The 8,413-nt window shown below is 37.4% G+C and overlaps 1 non-coding gene across 1 annotated transcript; it reads right to left on the bottom strand.

The window, feature by feature from the left end:
- Positions 1 to 8,006: 8,006 nt before the first annotated feature.
- Positions 8,007 to 8,113, bottom strand: LOC112533719. The gene has a single exon (XR_003078054.1). It is a non-coding gene; the product is annotated as a small nucleolar RNA R71 (small nucleolar RNA).
- Positions 8,114 to 8,413: the final 300 nt, after the last annotated feature.

The following is an 8,413-nucleotide window of genomic DNA, read 5'->3' as shown; positions in this document are numbered from 1 at the left end:
TTATTAGGGCAATCACGTGCATAATGATCATGTCCAAGACACTTAAAACACTTCAAGCTTTTAGATTGAATAGCTTGATTCTCAACTTTGTTTTTGCTGCCTATTTCATTTTTATTCTTATTCTCATCCACTTTAGGCTTAGCAAATTTATCATCCTTTTTACTCCAATTCGATTTCCAATTAGAAGAACTAGAACTCGAATTAAGTTTAGAATCAAACTTACTTACACCTTTTCGCTTGAGTTGCCTTTCAATTTTCATGGCCACATTCACCATGTCCTCAAGCTCCACATAATGTTGCAACTCCACAAGATCAGCAATATTCTTATTTAGACCATTCAAAAATCTTGCCATGGTAGCCTCTCTATCCTCCTCCATATTTGCTTTAATCATAGCCATTTCCATTTCTTTGTGGTACTCCTCCACACTCATGGTTCCTTGCCTTAGAGTTTGCAATCGTTGATGCAAATCTCTATAGTAATAGTTAGGAATGAACCTCTTCCTCATGATGCGTTTCATCTCCATCCATGACCCTACGGGTCTTTCTCCATTCGTCTCCTTTCCTACACAATTGATGCCACCAAACACTAGCGTAATCACAAAACTCAACGGCAGTAAGTTTTACCTTTTCTCCTTCCGAATAGTTATGGCATTCGAAGATCATCTCCACCTTTGCTCCCATTCCAAGTAGACATCGGGATCATTCTTTCCTTGAAAGGAAGGAATTTTCATTTTGATCTTTGCCTAGGTTGCGATCTACACCATCTTGCCTTGATCTCCTATTGTGTCTCCTAGGATGGTCATCTCCACCAAAAGTGGTTGCTTGATCATCCTCCAAATCATCTTCGGCATCATAATCCTCTTGTTCAAAGGCTAGTTGCCTTTCTCTTCTAGGCTCGTTTTGAATTCTTGTAATAGTTTCACCTTGCCTTCTCACACTTTCAACAACATCATCCATTCGCCTATACATTCTTTCAAACTCTTTTTGCATTGCTTGCAAAGTTTGCTCAATGGATGCTCCAACACTACTTGAAACTTGTTCTTTTGACATTGCGCGAAAAACCTGAAAAACAAGTTAGTATAGCCTCACAAAAACACTCGCTCGCGTGTGTCTCTCAATTAAAATGTCACACCGCTCGTGTTTCACTCAAAGTTTTAGCTTTTCTCGATGCTAGTCTCACCACTATTGCCTTTTACCTCTCTTGCTTTTGCTTTAGGTTCTTAGATGAACTAATCACCTAAACAAACCAAATCAGATTATGGCAATTCAATAGAGTGAAAAGAAAAAAAAAGGTTGGTCTAGATTAAGTTGTTAGGTCAGGCCAAATTTAAAGTAGCTAGACACAAGAAAGCAATAAAATAAAATAATAGAATATAATTTCTATGCCGCCCAAACTTTCTCTTTTTTTTTTTGATCTTGTGATTCTTTTTTTTTTTAATGATAATAACACAACTGAAAAGAAATTATGAACAACACAATTTTTTTTAGCAAGGGACAATGAAGTTTTACTTTATGCGCACAAAGGTGTAAACTTTGAAAAGAAAGAGTACTTAGAAGGAAAATATTGAAACAAGAAGAATTTGGCACAAAAAAAATAAAGAAGATGAGAAACTTTAATAACACACAAAACACAAAGATAAGCAAACCTCAACTTGAAGCAAGCTCTGATACCAAATGATAGGAAATCATCATCTTAGCAACCACACACCCCAATAACTAATGAGTTATGATGCATATGGAATGCAAGAAAACACCCTCCAATCAAGATGATTCCAAAACCCAAGGATCTCCTCAAGTGAAGATAGGAAAAACTAGTTCCAACAATGAAACTAGCACTTGAATTCAACTCCAAACGCCACAAACCAAGTATGATTTGATAAGTTATGAATCAAACACAAGATTTTGGTTAGAGAACGCCACAAACTAAAAATAGTTTGATAAGTTCAAAGTTCATGCAAGAACTTAAGCAAAAACACTCACAAAGAGCAAACAAAGATTATCATTCAAAATTCTCTCTTTACAAATGGATTTGGCTTTGATATTTATAGCCAAAACAAGACAAAGAAACCTAAATGGATGTCTTTTGAGCTTCCCCACGTTTTTCCCTTTAATTCCCCTTAAAACTTATTAAAAATGGCTGTTTTTACATTGATGTCACTCATTTTTGTAACTCCCAAATGACAACTAATTATGTGCATCCATTTTGTAACTCCAAATTATGACTAATTATGTGCATCTATTTTGTAACTCTAAAAGACAACTAATCACACCATAACTTAAGAAAAACCTAATAAAATGAAAATAAAAAAAGGCTTCAAATGAATCTTATTGGACCTATGAGTTCAGCCCAAACTTATTGCACTAAATTGATGATTTTGGATCCTTTTTGCAATCCTAAATCTTGGACTGAGCCTTGTTGTATTTGAACACTCCAAATGTCTTTAATTAAGCCCAACAAAGCTTCTTGCATACTTTTGGACTTGGATCTTGTCATTGGACCTCCTTGATAGCTTAAAGGATCATTTGTAATTCTTGTCTTTATTGCATCACCTAGGCAACTCCTTCAACTCTACAGCTGGTGGCTCCTCAAGTGAAGGTCTTAATTTCTAGACCCTGACCTATCAATATTAAAAAAAATGGTTAGTAGACCTGCTAGGCTCACTAGCCAGCAAGCAAGCAAGTTGTTCAAACACATCCTCGTTGGAAAACTCCTCCTCACCCTAAGCCTGTAATGCAATCTGCAAAGGATCATCAAGTAATATCTCCTATAATTTAGACCCCACAATATCATCCAAAGCATCCATAGAATATACAGTATCATCATGGTCAAGTGAATGTCTTATAGAAGTGCTAAGGTCAAAGGTAACAGTCTCATCACCTACTTTAAGTTGTAACTTCCCATCACATACATCTATAATAGCCCTAGATATTGCAAGGAAAGGTCTACCTAGGACTAAAGGTACGCTACTCTCACCCTCTATATCCATAACAATAAAATCAATAGGAAATATAAACTTGTCTACCTTAACAAGTACATCCTCAACTATCCCTCTAGAAAATTTCACAGTCCTATCCGCTAATTGTACGCTCATCCTAATTAGTTTTGGCTCACTCAAACCTAATCTTTCAAACAAACTGCTAAGCATTAAATTGATGCTAGCTCCTAAGTTAGCTAAAGCATCACTAATATGCAAATCACCAATAATACAGGGAACATTAAAACTCCTTGGATCACGCTGCTTTATTGGCAGCTTGTTTTGAAGAATGGCTAAGCACTCCTCATTTAGTGTCACTAGCCCCAAGTTCTCCAGCTTCCTTTTATTGCTTAAAATCTCCTTCAAGAATCTCGCATACTTGGGCATCTGCGATATAGCCTCAACAAAAGGTAGGTTAATGATAAGCTATTTGTGTAACTAAAATCTAAGGCAGTGAACCTATCGATGCAGACTAGCACAAATAGTGAGTATCAAGGTCATATTCTTGGGAAAGGGTGATCCTAGACCTACTGTAGCGTCTTATGTTATATAACCTAAACAAATCGATGAAGTATTATGCTATGATTAAATATGAACAAATGATTAACTAAGTGTCAAATAATCTGAAAGGATTTAGGAAAACACTCGAAGGAAAAAGCAAACCCTAGGGGACCTAAGCTAGTTGGATTTTAGTGAAGATAGAGATTATATTGATTACCAATTGCAATTACCCGTTGACGAATTCTTAACTGAATTCGGTCTCCCTCTTGAGATAACCGAATTCCTAAACCTAATAACCTAAAGTTGGAATCTCTTCCTAACGATCGATTATTCGATTAGCATTAAGCTTTAACCCACCTCTATTAAGCTTTGTTAATTCTTAATCCGGCTAGTCAATTACCCTTATCTCTAAGTGATTATTAACCAGTTCTTACTATTCAAATTTCCAATTACTAAATGAATTTCTCAATTACATGAAGCAATCTGAATACCACAACTCACAATGTCTCATGAATAAAGTGATTTCTCATTAATAATGAAAGCAAGAAGAGACAAGCATTGATAATCAAAATCTCATAAACATCAAAATCAATCCAACAACATAGGAACCCCAATGGGTTTGACAAATTTAGTTACTCATACTAATAAGCAACACAAAGTAAAGAATAGATTCAGAAAAGTAAATTAAAGGCATGTACACCCTTCTTCTTCAAGTTGGATGAAAAATCCTAAATTCCCAATTCAGAATAATAAACCCTAATTTGCCTCTTGAATGCTCCCAAATCTTGTCTTCATCTTCAATTTGATGTTAAAACAGTTGTAATCCTTCTTTCAATAGATGAAATGATCTTCTAAGGTCGAGTATTGAAATCTGGAAGAAGATGGTTGAAGCTTGTATATGTGAAATCAAGTTAGAAAATCGAACCCTAATTCAGCAAATCATTTTTGCCTATATAATTCCTTCAGCGCGGCCGTGGTCAAGCCTGTGCTAATCAGCACGGACGGAGTCCAAGCCGTGCTAGACCTTCGTATTTCGCAACTCGTGACTTCTTCCAGGCCGTGCCCTAGCCGGTGCTGAGCCACCACGGGCCGTGGTGGCTTCGGAAATCGTGCCAAAATGGCACTCTTGAAGGGCAACTATTTGATGGTTCAGCACGGCCGGAGTCCAAGCTGTGCTCAACCTTGGAATGCTAGTCCTTGCTCAATTTGATGGATTCTGGTCCGTAATTGCACGTATTTCCCTCGATTATTGATAATGTCCCTCAATAATGACCTGAAATGTGAAAAGGAACCAAAACATAGGTGATTTTGGCATAAAACTAGATAACTATGCACAAAAATGTAAACAATTGGCATATAAATGTCTAAAATGATGCATATTTAGACAATTGGCATATAAAACTAGATAGCTTTTGCTTGTCCTCAAGCAATCAATAACTCAATACATGCACAAGCAACAATCACCTCTCAAAATCCATGCTAAAGTTCACAACTCAACCTTATTCAACATATACAGAATGAAAATCAAGTAACTAACAAGTTATACACACTTTAGGAAGAACTATAATAATACCATCTCGAAGCACAACTTATGTAACAATTAAGCATTAAAGACTAAGAACAATTGCCTCACAGGAATCTCTCAAATCACTCACAGTGTTTTTAGGTAAATAAGAAAATTCCCTCAATGCAGCTGCACAAAACCTGTTTACCATAAGCTTGCTCATAAATCTCATCTTCGCTACCGCGAATAATTGAATACCAAAATCAAAGGATCTTTTCAAGGGTTGAAATGTGGCTGAGGTAAAGGTAAGAATATTTGGATAGAAGTGTAAAGTATACTGAAAAATCATGCACTTTTTTGAAATGAATGCTTCAGGAACTGAGTGCTAAAACAACAAAAATACTCACTAAGCCTTATTTGAAGTAAATGATGCTCATAAGAATTAAATTCAGAAGAGCTAAGAGCTAAGAAGTAAGTCATAAATTTTTTTCTTTCTTTCTCCTTTTTTTTTGATATATACTATGTATATATATTACAACAGCTTATATAGGGGCTGCTGTAGTTAGTGACATAAACAATAAGAATAGTTATCCAATTTGGATTGAAGGGAGTATCAAAGAATGACTAAAAAGACTAAGTGAATTAAGAACAACATTAGGCATTATGATTCCATAAATGAAGAAACATAACACATAATTACTCAGTATACAGGGTGAAAGGAAAGACAGATGTATAGAATGGTGTATGTGTAGTGATTAGGTGTAAATTATGAAGAAAAGGTTAAGGCTCAAACTGGCTGACTAATGGAAACAGAGAGTAGGCTTTTGGCGAGATGTGGTGAAACCCTAACTTGCCCAAATCATCTAATGGTATTCAAAAATTCATGTAACCTCAACAAGCATTACAGAGCAAGTTTGATGTAGATGATTCTATGCATGTTTATTGACTATCTATCAGTTTGTTTATTCACGTATTTGAGTCATATTTATTCCTGTTTGATCGCACTGTGGTATGTTTATGAATTTTTCAGGTTTTCGGACTCCTCAATAGAGATTGATTGATTTACGGGCAGAAACCAAGCTACTTGGATGATTTACGCGTATTAGATGCTTATCGGAGTCGATTCCTTGTTGGCGCGCAGTTTTGAGGCTTTTGCACGACCTCCCTTGGACAATTTCAGAAATTTTGCATTTCATGGAGGTTGGTGCCCGTTGCATGGGCTGTGCATATTTGCACGGCCCATGGCATGGGCCGTGCATATATGCACGGGCCGTTGCACGGCGAAGGCAGTTCTGTCTATAAATAGGCGCACGTAAAACGAGATAGGGTTCCGCTTCTAATTTCTAGACTTCTCTACGCGCGCGACCCTTCACTTCTGCACCTCTGTTCTTGACATTTTGGGAGACCCACGTCAGTTCAAAGGATTGATTTGGAGGATTCAAGCAAAGATTAAAGTTTCTAGACGATTGACCGAGACATCCGAGATCCATACTTGAGGCTGGTTTCAGAATTGGCACTTGCGACATTCCCACTCCGATTCGATAGAAGAGTGGTTATATGTTCCATTTTCTTTTCTGTTATTTATTTCCTTTTGTATTTGTTTCTTTCATTATGAGTAGCTAGGACTGCCGAACCCATTGGGGTTCATCTTTGTTGATGATTTGTGTTTAAATATTGAATTTTTATCTGCCATTTTTGTAATCTTCTTACTGTTTAGTAATAAAATTTGATTCAATTAATTTGAGATGTTAAATTAATTGTCTTTTGGGTTGTTTCTTGACACTGAGAAATGCTTTTTACAACTGGAAATTAAATAGTAAGAACTGCTAGTTAACACTTAGAGATAAGGTTAATTCACTCGCCGGATTAAGAATTAACAACTCTTAATAGTTCTAAATCACGCTTAATGCTAATCTGTAATAATCTGATAGGAAGAGATTCCATTAGGTTAGTGCAGATTTAGGAACTCAATGAGCTCGAGAGAGGAGCGAAGTTCGATTTAGGATTTAGGCACGGGTAGTAAGATTGGCAGTTTATAAAATCAACTTTAGAATTCCATCACTTAGGTCCCCTTTGGGTTTGCTTCTTTGTTACGGTTGTCTTTCGATTGTCAGTTGCTGTTGTTCCTTTATTTTCATTTATAAGCATTAGTTAATTAATTTAGACTTCTCACACCTTATTTCAGATTAAATAACATAATGAACAGTAGTAACTTTAGGTTTACCCGATCTCCAAGGATATGACCTTGATACTCACTAGTGCTAGGCCGCATCGATAGGTTCACTGCCTTAAGTGTAGGTTGCATAAGTAGCCCATCAAGTTTTTGGCGCCGTTGCCGGGGAACAGTAACGGTAAACTAGAGTGAATTGTTTCTGTGTTAATTTAGTCATTATCTGTTTATTCATTCATTCTTTATTTTTTTTATTTTTTTATTTTATTTTATTACTTTTGTTGATTGGTGGTTGTTTGGTTTTCCATTTTAGGTAGTTTATGACCAAGAGCTCTAACCCTGATCCCATAGCACCCTTATCTGACCCGGAGCGCTCTCTCAGATTATTGAAACAACGTTTGCAGGCAGTTGAGGAGGAGGACGGAGTTACAGTTTAGGTTCAAGGAGTTGACGCGATGGAGAACCTCAACCCCTAGGCCGATGATGATCAGAGGACGATGTACGAGTTTGCTCGACCATCTTTGGATGGGATGAAAACTAGTAAGGTCAGACTTGCTGTAGCGGCCAACAAGTTTAAAATAAAAGCCAACGTTATCCAGATGATCCAGTAGAGTGTGCAGTTTGGAGGATTGCCCAGCGAGGATCCCAGTGCACATATCTCTAATTTTTTAGAGATTTGTGACACATTCAAGATAAATGGAACAACCGACAACACCATTCGGCTGAGATTGTTTACATTTTCCTTGAGGGACAGAGCTAAGAGATGGTTGCAATCCCTTCCACAGCAAACGATTACTACTTGGAAGGCGTTGGCCGAAAATTTTTTATATAAGTATTTCCTCCCGCTAAAACTGCTAAACTTAGAAATGACATATCTTCTTTTGTGCAGTTTGATGATGAAAGCATGTACGATGCATGGGAGAGGTTTAAAGATCTTTTGAGATGCTGTCCAGATCATGGATTGCCAGTGTGGATGCAGGTTCAGACCTTCTACAGTGGGTTGAACCTTGCAACGAGGTAGATGGTGGATGCTGCAGCAGGTGGGGCACTAAGCGATGGGCGCTCGGCGGGCTCGAACTTGATAGAGGAAATGGCCATGAACAACTATCAGTGGCAATCCTCTAGGAGCCTACCAGGAAGACAGGGAGTGGTCAACCAAGTGGACTCTACAACAGCCTTGGAAGCTCAAGTGGAGCTTCTAGCCAAGAAGATTGACCAACTCCAGATGCCGGTTCATGCAGGGAACGTTGGCTGCGAGTTTTA

The sequence above is a fragment of the Ricinus communis genome, chromosome 6 (assembly GCF_019578655.1).
Source record: "Ricinus communis isolate WT05 ecotype wild-type chromosome 6, ASM1957865v1, whole genome shotgun sequence".
Classification (NCBI taxonomy): Eukaryota; Viridiplantae; Streptophyta; class Magnoliopsida; order Malpighiales; family Euphorbiaceae; genus Ricinus; species Ricinus communis.
The sequence above is the reverse complement of the archived record's forward strand: the minus strand, read 5'-3'. Positions and strand labels throughout refer to the sequence as shown.